The sequence below is a fragment of the Chiloscyllium punctatum genome, chromosome 1 (genome assembly GCF_047496795.1).
Source record: "Chiloscyllium punctatum isolate Juve2018m chromosome 1, sChiPun1.3, whole genome shotgun sequence".
Lineage (NCBI taxonomy): Eukaryota > Metazoa > Chordata > Chondrichthyes > Orectolobiformes > Hemiscylliidae > Chiloscyllium > Chiloscyllium punctatum.
Genome location: NC_092739.1, coordinates 5,054,222 through 5,070,477, shown reverse-complemented (window position 1 = coordinate 5,070,477; position 16,256 = coordinate 5,054,222).

Sequence of the window (16,256 nt, the reverse complement as noted above, 5' to 3'; positions counted from 1 at the left end):
TCAGCTGCTGCTGTAAACCCAATGTCATGGATATAAATGTATATCAGGCTGTCTAAACCCTGTGCTGGATAGTTACAGTCCAAAAAAACACAGCAAGTTATGTATGTATGATTTAATACTAAATGAAATATGCCAAGCCAGAGTGATCAACAGCAGTTGGTGCAATATCAGCAAATATATTTGAAGTCCCTGCTGCTCTTAAGCAGAAACAACTGTGAAGAAATATGGCCAAAAGGTCTGAGTCAGCATAAAGCCAAATGCAGAGTTGTGCCATCTCCCCCAAGGCCACCTGCTACTAACATGCACTACAGTGCTGGCACAACAAGAGACAGAATTTCAAACCCAGACACAAGATTTTACTCACCCTTCACGTCTGAGAAACCTTTCTCAATCTGCTCTCCAATCGCCAGTGCCTACCGGAACTCCCCCCCCCCCTCCCCCCTCCACCCCCCACCACCCTGCATCACAACACCTGTGTGTCCCAAAACCTGAACAGATATTGCATAAGAATCTGTGAATAGTTCTGCATGGAAACTCATTTGGGAATTTTGAACGACAGAAGCATATTTAAATTCAAGCAGAATTGGGATTAGTTGTTAATATTTCAGCTATTATATACTTTTCTCCAGTGGCTGAAAATTATTTCCAGACTGTTTAATCCATTTCAGCAAGACGAGGGTGTGCTGAATGTATGGAATAAAAATACCTTCTGAGCTGCCAACTGGCTGCAGTGCCTTGGGTTGTCTGCTCCCTGCAGATGTTTTGTTCAAACCTGGACTGACCTCTGGAATCATAAGAAGCCAATGAGGAATTCTAAGGATTTACCCCCCATTATGAAGGATGCAAGGCATTTCTCTGGAGATATTAGCAGTGATTTAATTACTGATATTAGACACAGAGTATTGGAACTTGACACAGGGAGAAAATATGATACTGGATCCCACTGGCATTCTCCATGCCACAGATGGATGCCTCTGCCTTCTTCATGAGCAAAATGGATGTTTTTCTGCCTTTCAAAGCCCAAAGCACAATGCACGTCCCCTTGCATAATTTTGTAAAGAAACACCAGAGGCTTCAGTCTGAAAAAAATCTTCTGAATAAAATCATGTTTAAATTCTGCATCCTGAACTCATAAACATCTTAAACTCCAAACTTCCTTCGTCTTTCAGACTCTTTCTTTGAATCATTTAAATTTATCTTTTTCTGGCCTGAAATAAATGCTGCCACTTTTCTCAGTTCTGCAGCCTTGATGCCAGTTAATTTTTCTGGCCCTGTGTGGCTGTTCCTTGTTTCACGACAGTTCCCATGAACGGTGTTGACTATTTGTTGGCTTACACATTTCAGTTGCTAACTAACTGTTTATGTCTTCTTAAAGTGGTAAAAGTATTTTAAAAAGTAAACTCACTTGTCTTAGAGTCTTGGAGTCATAGAGTCATACAGCATGGAAACAGACCTGCGGTCCAACTTGTCCACGATGACCAGGATTCCTAAACTGAACTAAGCCTATTTGCCAGCATTTGGCCCATATTCCCTTAAACCTTCCCTTTTCATGGGCCTGTCCAAATGTCTTTTAAATGTTGTAATTGTAACCACCTCTACCACTACCTCTGAAAGTTTATTCCATACATGCATTCCTGCTCTGTGTGAAAAATTCGCACCTCAGAGCCCTTTTAAATCTTTCCCCTCTCACCTTAAACCTATGCCCTCTAGTTACAGATGCTGCTACCCTTGGAAAAAGACCTTATCTCCGCCCCTCATGATTTTATGAACTTCTATAAGATCAGCTTTAATCCCCCGATGCTGCAGAGGGAAATGTCCCAGCCTATCCAGCCTCTCCTTGTAACCCAAGCCCTCCAGTCCTGGCAACATCCTGGTCATTTATTTTCTCTACTCTTTCTAGTTGAACAGCATTCTTCCTGTAGCAGGGTAATGAGAATTGAACACAGTATTCTAAAAGTGGCCTCACCAATGTCTTGTATAGCTGCACCGTGATGTCCCAACCCCTGTTCTCAATGCTCTGACCAGTAAAGGCATACTTGCCAAACACCTTATACACCACATTGTTTACCTGCAATGCTTTCAAGGAACTATGCACTTGCACCCCTAGGTCTCTCTGTTTGAAAACACTCTCCAGGCACCTAACTGTGTATGTCCTGTCCTGTTCTGCCTTAGCAAAATACAACATCTCGCATCTATCTAAATTAAACCCCATCTGCCATTTCTTGTCCATTAGATAAGCTTTTTCACTGTCCACAATGCCACCAATTTTGGTGTCTTCCGCAAACTTACTAACCATACCTCCTTTATTCTCATCCAAATCTTCATAAGAACAAATTCTGGAACAAATGAATTCTCTCACAATTGTTACCTCGAGGTTTTTCAGCAATGGTGTGCACCTCCAATCACGATGTTGTACTGGAGTCTGAGTGGTTGAGATACAATGGTGCTATCAAAGCTCCTTTTTGTGCTGTCTAAGTCTGTATAATTATCAGCGATACTGAATTAAGCTTATCGACTTGCCATTTGTGATAAAAACAGGATTTTTAATTCAAATCATCTGTCAGCTATAGGTATATAGGGAATAAAGAATGACTGGAGTAAGATTAGGGCCAATCAAGGGCTGTAGTGGGAAGTTGTGCATGGAGTCAGAGGAGAAAGGGGAAGTGATAAATGAATACTTTTCGTCAGTATTCACACCGGAAAAAGGCAATGTTGTCGAGGAGAATACTGAGATACAGGTTACTAGACTAGATGGGATTGAGGTTCACAAGGAAGAGGTATTAGAAATTCTGGAAAGTGTAAAATAGGTTGGGATTTATCCTGGGATTCTCTGGGAAGCTAGAGAGGAGATTGCCGAGCCTTTGGCTTTGATCTTTATGTTGTCACTGTCTACAGAAATAGTGCCAGAAGACTGGAGGATAGCAAATGTTGTTCCCTTGTTCAAGGAGAGTAGAGACAACCCTGGTAATTATAGACCAGTGAGCCTTACTTCAGTTGTGGGTGAAGTGTTTGAAAGGGTTATAAGAGGTAGGATTTATAATAATCTCAATAGGAATAAGTTGATTAGGGATAGTCAACACAGTTTTGTGAAGAGGAGGTCATGCCTCACAAACCTTATTGAGTTCTCTGAGAAGGTGAACAAACAGGTGGATGACAGTAAATCCGTTGATGTGGTGTATGTGGATTTCAGTAAGGCATATGATAGAGTCCCTGTGGTAGGCTACTGCACAAAATACGGAGGCATGGGATTGAGTGTGATTTAGTGGTTTGGATCAGAAATTGGTTAGCTGAAAGAAGACAGAGAGTAGTAGTTGGTGGGAAATGTTCATCCTGGTATTCAGTTACTATGGTGTACCGTAAGGATCTGTTTTGGGTTCACTGCTGCTTGTTAATTTTATAAATGATCTGGATGAAGACGTACAAGGATGGGTTAGTAAATTTGCATACAACACCAAGGTTAATACAGTTGTGGATAATGCCGAAGGATGTTGTAGGTTACAGAGGGACATAGATAAGTTGCAGAGCTGGGCTGAGAGGTGGCAAACGGAGTTTAATGCAGAAAAGTGTGACATGATTCACTTTGGAAGGAGTAACTGGAATACAGAGTACAGGGCAAATGGTAAGATTCTTGGTAGTGTGGATGAGCAGAGAGATCTTGGTGTCCATGTACATAGATCCCTCAAAGTTGCCACCCAGGTTGATAGGCCTGTTAAGAAGGCGTATGTTGTGTTAACTTTTATTAATAGAGGGATTGAGTTTCGGAACCATGAGGTCATTCTGCAGCTGTACAAAACTCTGGTGCAGTCGCACTTGGAGTATTGTGTGCAGTTCTGGTCACTGCATTATAGGAAGGATGTGGAAGCTTTGGAAAGGGTGCAGAGGAGATTTTCGAGGAGAAAGTGAGGACTGCAGATGCTGGAGATCAGAGCTGAAAATGTGTTGCTGGAAAAGCGCAGCAGGTTAGGCAGCATCCAAGGAACAGGAGAATCGACGTTTCGGGCATGAGCCCGACGTTTCGGGTTGAAGGGCTCATGCCCGAAACGTCGATTCTCCTGTTCCTTGGATGCTGCCTGACCAGCTGCGCTTTTCCAGCAACACATTTTCAGTTCAGAGGAGATTTACCAGGATGTTGTCTGGTGTGGAGGGAAGATCTTATGAGGAAGGGTTGAGGGACTTGAGGCTGTTTTTGTTAGAGAGAAGAAGGTTGAGAAGTGACTTAATTGAGACATATAGGATAATCAGAGGGTCAGATAGGGTGGACATGAGAGCCTTCTTCCTTGGAAGGTGATGGCGAGCACAAGGGGGCATAGCTTTAAATTGAGGGGTGACAGATATCGGACAGATGTCAGAGGTAGTTTCTTCACTCAGTAGTATGGGCGTGGAACGGCCTGCCTGCAACAGTTGTAGACTCACCAACATTACGGGCATTTAAATGGTCATTGGATAGGCATATGGACGAGAATGGAATAGTGTAGGCTAGATGGGCTTCAGATTGGTTCCACAGGTCAGCGCAACATCGAGGGCCAAAGGGCCTGGACTGTGCTGTAATGTTTTATGTTCTAGCTACAGGGTTGAATAGGTAGATGTGGGAACAATGAACAGTGTTTAAAAGACACTGAGATAAGTACATGAATAGGAAAGGTTTGGAGGGAAATAGGTCAGGAGCAGGCAGATAGGACAATTTTAGTTTGGGATTATGTTCGGCATGGACATGGTTGGACCAAAGGGTCTGTTTCCAAGCTGTATGTATGACTCCAAAAAAATAGAACTGGAAACTTAAGACTGTGTTCCGGAGATGTTTCTGTCCACCAACAGCTTAATTCCGTACATCTCGGGGTATGTGGCCAAATGATCAATTACAAGGTCCTCAAAAACATATTAAAATTCAGGACCTCTGGTGCAATTATAACCCAACACACTTTTAATTAAAAATTATAGCAGTCTCACCTAGTTCCAGACCCAACTGTTCAACCTGCTGGCAAGCAAATCCAGGACCATAAGAAGCTCCGAAAGTCATGGACACTGCAATCTCACTGGAGGCTTAATTTGATTCTGAGTTTAGATCAGTGTGGTGCTGGAAAAGCACAGCAGGTCAGGCAGCATCTGAGGAGCAGGAAAACCGACATTTCGGGCAAAAGCCCTTCATCTGAACTCAGTGCTAGTCTGACTCCCACTGTAGCATTTTCTTGAGTGCTAGGGACCATTCCATTAGATACCAAAGAACTTGGTTCTGTGGAGGTAATCCTTATACAGGATTGAAATTACGTCTACAAAATTATATCTCTGCAGTGTCAAGCTTGAGGGGACCAGAGAGTTTCCATCTGCACAGCCACTGTCCTTAGGACTCTGACTGCGAGTTGCAATCCAGACTAGGAACTGAGGTTGCTGGGTGTGCCTTGTATGATTCACTGTGAGGTACATGAAGCATTCCTTTATCTCAGTCCACAGTCAATTAGCTATTAGCTTGACTGCTGGCTATCTTCATTTTTTTTTGTTCAATGTTATTATTGGATTAAATTCATCCTGTCTTGTTTTTGCCTTGTTTTGATCAGTCCTTCGATGCAGTTTTGCAGTAATGCATTCTTTTATTTTGACTGAATGACAACATCTTTCCTTGAAATTAGTCTGCAAGTTGCACAATGTGCTTATGACTTTATATTCTGAATTTACTGCTTATAAAAAGCAAGAGATGCATCTTCAACTGGTCACTCAGTAAAGCAAATTTCACCATTCCAGGATCTGAATTGTAATGCTGAGCAAATCTGGAAGTATCTCATGTTTTAAGTAAAACACTCCAAAATATCTTAATTCTCTGTAACTCACTGAGAAGGTCACCTTTCCACTGTGGGTCTGTTCGCATTCAATGTAGAGCCAAAGTAGATACAAATTCTGTCAATAGATCAAATTTATTTGAGTCAAAAATCTATTTATTGCTATTTTGTGACCTGTAGCATCTGTGGTACTCTCCTGTGTTTTATATTTTTGTCATTGTTTGTCAATAGTTTATCACTGTTAAGTCATGTGACACAAAATTACAATTTGTGAAATTAAATGGTTTAAGTTAAAAAAAGTCACCTGATGAAGGGGCGTCACTCCGAAAGCTAGTGCTTCCAATTAAACCTGTTGGACTATAACCTGGTGTGGTGGGATTTTTAACTTTGTCCACCCCAGTCCAACAACGGATTCTCCACATCATTAAATAGTTTAGTTAGAGATGGTCAGCGCTGCTTTCTAACGTGACATGCTGACCAGCAATATATAAAAAAGGGTCAGTCAATCATGGCCCTGAGACTGTTGCTGTGTGATTTCAGTGTTTGAACACTTGATGTAAAGTGTCACTGTCCCTTATTGTTATCGTGGTGTTGACACATTTATTTTAACTATGTCATGGCCTCACTTAAAAGCAATTACATACAAAAACATGAAGCTTTCTTCTGGTCATGTTGTAATTTTATGGAATACACTTCCCCACACAATAACATTTTGAAGTGTTATCAATGCAGCAGCACAGCTCAGGTTTAAAATTAATTCAATTCACTTTTTTGACCTTCATTCTTACATTTAATGACAATCTGTCAAACTCTGAATCCAACATGGCCTTCTAACAAATGCAGACCTGTATTTTAAAAGCTGTACAAAGTGCAGTGCTAAATCTAAGTGAGAAAGAATTTGAATGTCAGAACATTTTATCATTCCAGTGACTGCCTTCAAGCTTCCCTTGGCTTTGCCTTCTGTCAAGATAATCCCTAACACAGTAACACATGATATGTGTCTGCCTGTTTGTTTATTAGGTGTCCAATTAAAATGATAATTTATTTAATTGTTAGAATGTTGGCCAGTCCAGGTAAGAACTTTAGAATGGTATCACTGACTTTAGAAATATGGACATTGAATTATGGGTTTCTCTGTACAAATAAATATGTGGTAATGAGAAAGGAATGAGGTGAATGAGGTCATATAGCAATTCCTAAGGCAACAGAGATTGAAATATTATGAAAGATTCAGCTACCTGGTTTCCATCGCAGTCATGTGGCAGTTTTTCATTCTCTAAATGTCAGGTTTGCATAAATGATAATTTTATTGCAAGTGAAAGTACATTATACATTTTGTAACTTATATTTATTCATTCGGGGATGTGAATCTTGCTGGTCAAACCAGCATTCATTGCCCATCCCCAGATGCCCTTGAGAAGGTGATGATGCCTTCTTGAACTGCTACAATCCATGTGCTGTGGATTAACTCACAATGCCATGAGGGAAGAAGTGCCAGGATTTTGACCCAGCGACAGTGAAGAAACGGGAATATTTTTCCAAATCAGGATGGTGAGTGGTTTGGAGAAGAACCTGCAGGCGGTGATGTCCACATGTATCTGCTGTCTTGTCTAGATGGCAATGGTAATGGGTTTGGAAGGGGCTGTCTGAGGAGCTTTGGTGTTATTCTGAGGGTATCTTGTAGATAGTACACACTGCTGCTACTGAGTGTCGGTGGGGGAGGGAGTGGATGTTTGTGGATGTGGTGCTAATCAAGTGGACTGTTTTGTCCTGGATGGTGTCAAGCTTCTTGAGTGCTGTTGACCTGCCCCCGTCCAGGCAGGTGGGGAGTATTCCATCACACTCCTGACTTGTGCCTTGTAGATGGTGGACAGGCTTTGGAGAGTTAGAAATTGAGTTCTTCACTGCAGGATTCTTAGCCTCTGACCTGCATTTTCAGGCATAGCATGTATATGGCTGGTCCAGTTCAGTTTTTAAGTCACTGGCAACCCCAGCATGTTGATAGTGGGGGATTCAGTAATGTTAACACCATTGAATAACAAAAGGGCTGAGAGTTAGATAGTGTCTTATTGATGGTGGTCGTCATTTGTGTGGTGAGAATGTTGCTTGCCACATATCAGCCAAAGCCTGGATATTAACCAATCTTGCAGTATTTGGACATTAACTGGTTCTGTACCTGAGCAGTATATTTATCTGTTTACACATTTCAATTGACAGAATTTAAATTCTTATGTCAGTATACTCTGTCCTCTCCATCATCCTTTACCTATTATCAGTCTATCTGCTTTTCACATTTCTGTCCCTCCTGCTGTCTATTCTTCATTCACAATTTTACTGTATCATCTAATTTCTATCTCAAAGTCTTTGGGAAAACAGGTTTTGACTTGGACTCAGATTTTGGTGCTCAAATTTGTTCACTTTGCCAGAAGCCTGGCTAACTTTAACTCCCAGATTTCATCTACGAGGTGAACTGCCATCATAAAATTAATTGGTGCCAGGGCAAAAAATGTAGGCAACAGATGACCCTAACAGCCAGTACGAGAACCAGGCTCACTGGCTCGAATGTTAGTCACAGAGCAGAGGATGTTGCAAGAGGAAAGGGGGAACCAAGGCCTAAACCTTCCTTTGGACTTCTTCCAGTTCTAAAACTCTTTTTATTGCAGTGACCTGTCAGTAAAAGTTTTGCATTTCCCCCATTCAGGTGTGTGAATATGTTTTAACATGTGTTCAAATTTGCTGCAGGAATGAGCTAACAGGAGTCAGAACATGTCACTGTGGAAACTAATCAAAGACAGCCAATCAAGTGGCTCACAGTGATTTGGTATGTGGACAGGTGGCCAGTGGCAGAAATGCTTACAAGATTGGTTAAGAGCTACAATCAAGCATGCTGGGAATTTTGATCAAGCTTGTTTAAACTCCAATCTCGATTAAAACTGCAGCCAGGACCGGTTGTCACGTGCAGTTTCTTCTGTTGGCCAAATAAAACAAATATCACTGAGTTTCTAGACGGACTGGCATCATACTTACCTTATATGGGCATGGAGTGTGGCTGTTTATGAACTAGTGTAAACATTTGGGAGTTGTTTACCAGTAAATTCGGTTGGCTGGGATCAGGATTTGCTTGATTCATTGGCTGAGTGCCAAAAAGGTTTCTGGAAAAGGAACACATTTTGAGGTAAGTTAGCAGAACAAAGGATTTTCTGGAGAAGCTTTTGAGAGCACATTTGAGAAGTACATGCCCTGTAGTTATCTTCAGAGAAGACAAAGAATCATGAAGATAGACTTACATAGACAGCAAATGTGGCCACTTCACCCCAGTCAGGGTCGTACTTGATTCAAGCCAAACTTGAAGTTAGGGTTAGAATGAGGTAAAGTTAGGGTTAGAATCCCTACAGTGTGGAAACAGGCCCTTCGGCCCAATAAGTCCACACCAACCCTGCAAAGAGTAACCCATTCCCCACTATTCTACATTTACCCCCAACTAATGCAACTAGCCTACACATTCCTGAACACTATGGGTAATTTTAATGTGGCCAATTCACTTAACCTGCACATCTTTGGACTGTGGGAGGAAACGAGAGCACACGGAGGAAACAAGAGCACCCAGAGGAAACCCACACAGACACTGGGAGAATGTGCATACTCCACACAGGCAGATGCCCAAGGCTGGAATCAAACCCAGATCCCTGGCACCATGAGGCAGCAGTGCTAACCACTGTGCCACCCCTAGTTAAATGTGAATTACGTTAAAAAAAGTGGTGAAATAAAGTGAATCAAAGCTGAAGTTATGTGAGATGAAGTAAGAAGTAAATGTAATAATCAATGTATGTTTTATATTGAGTATTGGTACTTAAGGAGCTAAAATAAAAAAGGGTTTGTTTTATTAAATTCTGGGTCAGTTCCCTGCCTTTTGTCTGTCACACATTGGAAGAATGGCTGGATAAAAAGTTTAAGTGCTTGTTTTACAAGTGCACAAAAACTGTTGGATTTATTGACAAATTATATCAGTTGTGACTCCTTCTCTTGGATGTCACACAGGAAAGAATTAAAAGAGCAGACCAGGCCCAAAATATCCTTGAAGCTTATTCTGCTTATTTTAAAAGAAGGATCCCACCAATTTCTATTCAGAAAATCAAACTAAATTCAAGACTGATGTGAGGCAAACAAGAAAGCAGTAAGAAAATCATCTGTTTTATTTTAACTGCTAAACAGGTAAACTTAATTAAAATCACCATTCATTATGGGACATTCTGCCATTGACAACTAGTAGACAGCAGAGTTTCAGGCATCACCAAACGTTCAACAACTGACCCTAAATTTCTCCAGGGCGAATTGTGCTGAATGTTCATCAGTGTAGGATAAACTGCCTCATTGATCACCTGCTAGAATTATAGTAGCCAGCCAAATTACATTCCCTGAACGTAATTAATAAATAGTTGAAATAAATACATTAAAATGCATAGATTAGATTACTTACAGTGTGGAAACAGACCCTTTGGCCCAACAAGTCCACACCGACCCGCCAAAGTGCAACCCACCCAGACCCATTCCCCTACATTTACCCCTTCACCTAACACTATGGGCAATTTAGCATGGCCAATTCACCTAATCTGCACATTTTTGGACTGTGGGAGGAAACCGGAGCACCCAGAGGAAACCCACACAGACACAGGGAGAATGTACAAACACCATACAGACAGTTGCCTGAAGCGTGAATTGAACCTGGGTCTCTGGCACTGTGAGGCAGCAGTGCTAACCACTGTGCCACACACAATTCTGTGCCATGATGTTGGAGTGATGCCTCAGTCTGTGGGCATGCGGTGTATGTAGCTGCTGCCCATACAATGTACCCCAAGATGTCAGTGCCGGGTGTCCAAGATAGAGAGTAGGAGGAGCAAGCAGTGAGTTGGAGTCACCGAGTACCCACACTGACTAAATACTGGGAATTCCCTCATCTCGATTCTATCTGGCAAATGGGAAAATGGGAACCTGCATATGACTGATGCGTGATGAAGTAATAATGAGAGATAAGCCCATCAATAGGCCTCAGCACGCATACATGAGAAACTCCTCTCAGCATTCGGGACTGGATTGGAAAATGTTAATCTTGATAAAGCCTCTCTCGATCTCTTCACAATTTTGCTGCATAGTTCATATGGTTCAGGGCGCAGAAATATTCCAGCCTTTGTAACTAAGAGTGATAAGAAATTTATTTATAGTCAGGTGATTAAACCAGTCTGTAAGAGTTCCTTACTAATTTGAAAGTCAGAACACTAATTAACCCACTGCTCAACTTGTGTTCCAGACCCCAACTGATTTTGTGCTGACTGACCCCACTGGGTAACACTGAGACCTCTGTTTGTATTGTAGGTCTCAGAGTTTCCAAAGTCATTTACTAGGAACAGGCATTTGATTAATCCCAGTGCATCGAACAGTGACTATTATACTTCAGTGATGTGACAGTGTTAATTTGGCTTGGAGAATACTATGACCATTAGAAATGATAGTTGAAGCCTCTCACCGTTTGACAGGAGCAGCTGACTCAGTACTACCCAGTGTTCAATCATCCATTCTAATTAAACATGCTTAGTTATGTTTTCAGCTCGTCTTCTGGACATAAAACTAGCATCATGACAGATTACATTTTTTCAGTTTAGATGAACAGACGTGTGCAACACAGACATTGGCATAGACCAGTCAGCCTGAATGGCCAATTACTGTGCTGCTAATTCCTTGCTCAGAAACAACTTGCCTTTAAGTTGTAATAAATTCTATAATAAGCAATGGCCTCGCCAAATGCTCAGGCAGCAAGGTGAAAGAGTACTGCACAAGGATAGTCACAAGAGAATATATGTTCCTGCTTGCTAATGCAGATGGAAAACAAGCATGACCAAAGAGTTGGAAAACATGAAGGCCTGGATGCTTCAGCTGAACTGAAGGTAAATGATCTTCCAAAAATGGGTCAATTCACATAATGGAGTAGAAAGTCCATTCTTCTTGTATGATATCAGTCAGGAGAACTTTATCAGTGTTCCTTGTGTGCACATGGAAAAGAAACCTGATTCCATATTCTATAACTAAATGCAAAACACTGTGGATGCTGGAAGTCAGAAATAAGCACAGAGAATGCCAAAGAAACTCACAGGGTTGGCAGCTTCTGTGCAGACAGAAATGGAGTTAAAGTTTCAAGTCCTGTCCTACTCTGCTTCAAAGCTGGACTTCTGAAGAACTGTCATACTGAGCTCAAAATGTTCACTTTGTTTCTCTCTGTCCACAAATGCTGCCAGAGTTTCTCAAGCATTCCCTGTGTTTGTTCCAGATGGACATAACAATCTTCAACATTTACAACACCACTGTGAATGGCCAGATAAAGATATTGAGATGTTGGTGACTGGCTATGTTGGCAAAATAAATAAGTAATATGGCATTTAATGCAGAGTAATTAGTAAAGCAATATGCAATACCATCTTTAACTCACAGTCTCGGAATCAGCTTTCAAGTAATAGTTTTTGTAACGTTAACTGTTATATAAGGGTGCAGTACCATTTATTCAGATAGACAAAACTGTTCAAAATATGCATAAATTATTTTAATATGCATAATTATTATGTATCTGATTGCAAATTCCTTCAATTATTAATCACCATGGAACTGGAAGCCAATCTTTCTTCTACTCTGGAATTAAAACTAGGTAAATGAGAGTTCACCTGATCAGTAGCACTTGCTGGTTTGTTTGGGTGGCATGGACGGTTCACCCTTGTCACCATCGTAATCAGTCAGATTAACAAGAACAATGAGAAACAAAAGTCTGCAGTGCTAGGATTTCACCACTTGATGTCACCATCAGATAAATGATTTGGAGAACATGCACTCATCTTACAACAAGGGACATTCAGAACCAACTATATCAGGGAACAAAAATGTCTTGTCTAATTGGCATAATGTGTCGAATTAAAGGGAAAGATTCAACAAGTCTTTTCTGTGAGTCCTACACAATTGTTTTAGGAATTAAAAACAATTTGAAATATTGGACTGTGCTATTATTTGGCTGTAATTGGCCTGCATTTTTATTGATGGGTACTGACAGCATTCAAATTTAGTCCCATTAATGTACTTGCCTGATTGCAGTCCAGAGCTCAGCACCTCTGAAGCTGCTGGCTGTTTCTGAGCTTAGCAGTGGCCTGAAGCAGCATTCGTTGATAATGCACTGCCAAATTCTTCTCTTAATGGAAATCTGTTCCTCTTAAAGAGAAGCTGCAGTAAATAACAGGAGGTCGAGCAGGGTAGTGGTAGACGTCAGGTATGTGGCCACCGCTATCCAACGCCTTAAAACAGCGGTGCTCAGACCCAACGTAGTGCACCAGTTGGAGGACGCTCAGGTGTGCGGTGGGATCCCGTCCGCGCTCACCCCGGCCCGGACGGAATTTCACATTGGCCCCAAGGTCCCGTACTTCCCGCGGGAGTCTGTGCCCCACAACCTGAGCCGCCTCCAGAATTTTAAAATTGTTACTTTCAGGGATATAAAAAGGAAGGCCCTGTATTGACTGCTGCTGCACACCGTCCACCTCTTCTCCCTCATCCACCGTCCGGACATGCCTTGGCGTGCCCATTTGCCACCAGGCGGTGGGGATCCCCAGTGGAGGGGTCTCTACGCGGGAGTCCTCCCCCTTTCTCTCGGGGATCTGGGGTGGAGGGTGCTGCACGCAGCAGTCCCCTGCGACTGCAGATTGCGGTGGTTCACGGACTCCCAGCCCAACTGCTTGTTCTGTGGCGCTGTGGAGTCCGTGGACCATGTATATATTGGGTGTGGGCGTTTGCACTCACTTTTTGATTTTCTTAAAAACCTTCTCCTCTGTTTCTGGTTGCACTTCAGTCCCACCCTCCTGATCTTCGGGCACCCGGTACGGAGGAGGGAGGGCAGGTCCGAAGACCTCCTCGTGGGTCTGCTCCTGGGCCTGGCCAAACTGACCATCAACAGGTCCAGGCAGCGGGCCGTGGAGGGGGTCGTTAGGGCCGACTGCCTGCCCCTCTTCCGCGGTTACGTTAGAGCCCGAGTGTTCTTGGAGAAGGAGTACGCGGTGTCCACCAACACCCTGGAGTTGTTCAGGGAGAGGTGGGCGCCGCAGGGAGTGGAGTGCATTATTTTCCCCTCCAATTCTATTTTGATTTAGTCCCTACCCTCCCCTTCACTGTTTTGATCACACAGCATTGCCCTGTGGTGTGAAGGGCAGTGCTTGTCACTGGCCACTCGGGTGTTTTTCCTATCTTCCTGGTGGTGGAAATTGAATAAAGATTCGTGCACTTTGTGTCTCTCACTGTGTCTCACACCTGCACACACACACCATGGGCGCTGGGGAAAACATAAGCACTACCACAATTAGGCGGTAGTGTGGGGGTTAATTTTTAAAGAAAATAAAAGAACAGGAGTGTCTCACACTGCATTGCCCTTAAAAAAAAAAGGAGGTCGCTGCTGAGTACTTGGCAGTGGAGATGGACAGGAGGAGAGATGCCGTAGTTCTGCTGGGTTGAGTTGGAGAATGGGGGATGGGGGAGGAGAGTGGCTGGGGTGAGGGAGGGTGGGTGAATAAAGGTGGTGGAAAAAGATCTGTGAATGAAAAATCACCCCGTTCAGTCAAATGAAGAGGAGCACCCAACACTGAGTAGGTCAACATTGGCACAAAACGAACGGACCATTTATTAGACAGCCTGTACAGTTTCCCCTTCCAATGAAAATGGGATGTGTAATTGGCTGCCAATTTCCTGTTGTCCCCACCAAAGTTGAGTTTCATCTCCATTGATTTTTCTTCCAGTAACGTGGTTTGGGCCTGGATCTCTTGTCATGAGTTGGTGACATGCCAGCACTGTGGTATTCCCACCTGCTGCTTCGTTTCCACGTAAGGATGATGCATTTCCCTGGTTTGCAGCCTGGATTCCATCACCATTGGAAGATATGAAATTGTAACAAGAACTATGCTGTTTGGTCCCTCAAACCTGCTCTGTCATACAACTGGATTATTGCTGATCTCATTTTCACCCAACCTCTACATCCCTTGATGTCTTTAAGATCCAGGTATCTATTGATCTCCATCTTGAGCACATTCAATGATTTAGGCCTCTACAACTGGGGACAAAGTTTTGCTTTCCCCATGAAGGCTATTTTTGAATTTTGCCCAGGACTGCCACCCGATTTTTGCCAACTCCTTTCGCATTCTGTATTTATTGGGTGATGCAGTCACGTTGTTTCAATAACTTTTGTATCTGAGTTTGCACATGGGGTATTAGTCTCATTCAGACATAGAGTTAGAACAATTCACAAATGTTTTCAATAAGTACCAAGATCTAAAGCCACCACATCCAAGGAAAGCGTTAAAAGGAAGTATGAAAATATCAACAAGACAACAAGCCTAAGTTAGAAGCAAAAATATTTTTCAAAATTAATTGACACACTTCTGCACAGAAAAAGCCATAACCCTAAACGCAATATGCTGAGTTCACAGCTGATACGTTTCTATCTTTTCTTTTTTCACTTGTGGGTGTTGCTGGCTGGGCATTTGCCTGTCTCTAGTGCCCTTGAGAATGTGGTTGTGAGCTGCCTTCTTGAACTGCTGCAGTCCATTTGCTGTGAGTTGACCCACAATGGCATTAGGCACAGGACTTTAGGACTTTGACCCAGCAACAGTGAAGGGACGGTGGTATATTTCCAAGTCAGGATGATGAGTGACTTGGAGGGGAACTTGCAGGTGGTTGTGTTCCCATGTACCTGCTGCACTTGTCCTTCTAGATGGAAGTGGTTGTGAGTTTGGAAGTTGTTGTCTGAGGATCTTTGATGAACTGCTGCAATGCATCTTGTAGATAGTACACACTGCTGCTATTGAGTGTCTGGTGGAATAAGTGGATGCTCGTGGATGTTGTGCCAATCAAGCAGGCTGTTTTGTCCTGGATGGTTTCAAGCTTCTTGAGTGTTTTTGGAACTGCACCCATCTGACAAGTGGGGAGTATTCCATCACACCCCTGACTTGTGCCTTGGGGAGTCAGGAGGTGAGTTACTTGCCACAGTATTCCTCGCCTCTGACCTGCTCATTTAGCCACTACATTTATGTGGCAAGTCCAGCTGAATTTCTGGTCAATGGTAGCCCCAAGGGTGTTGATAATGGGGGCATCAGTGATGGCAACACCATTGAATGTCAAGGGGTAGTGAGTAGATTGTCTCTTATTGGAGATGGTCAGTGCCTGTCATTTGTGTAGCACAAATGTTACTTGCCACTTGACAGCCCAAGCCTGGATATCAGAACATACAACATAGAAAAGTACTGCAGAGAACAGGCCCTTTAGCTTACGATATTGTCCAGATCCTGTTGTATTTGGAACATGCTTCAGTGTCTGAGGAGTCGTGAATGATACTGAATATTGTGCAATCGTCAATGAACATCCCCACATCTGACTTCATGATGGAGGGAAGGTCATTGATGAAGCATCTGAAGATGG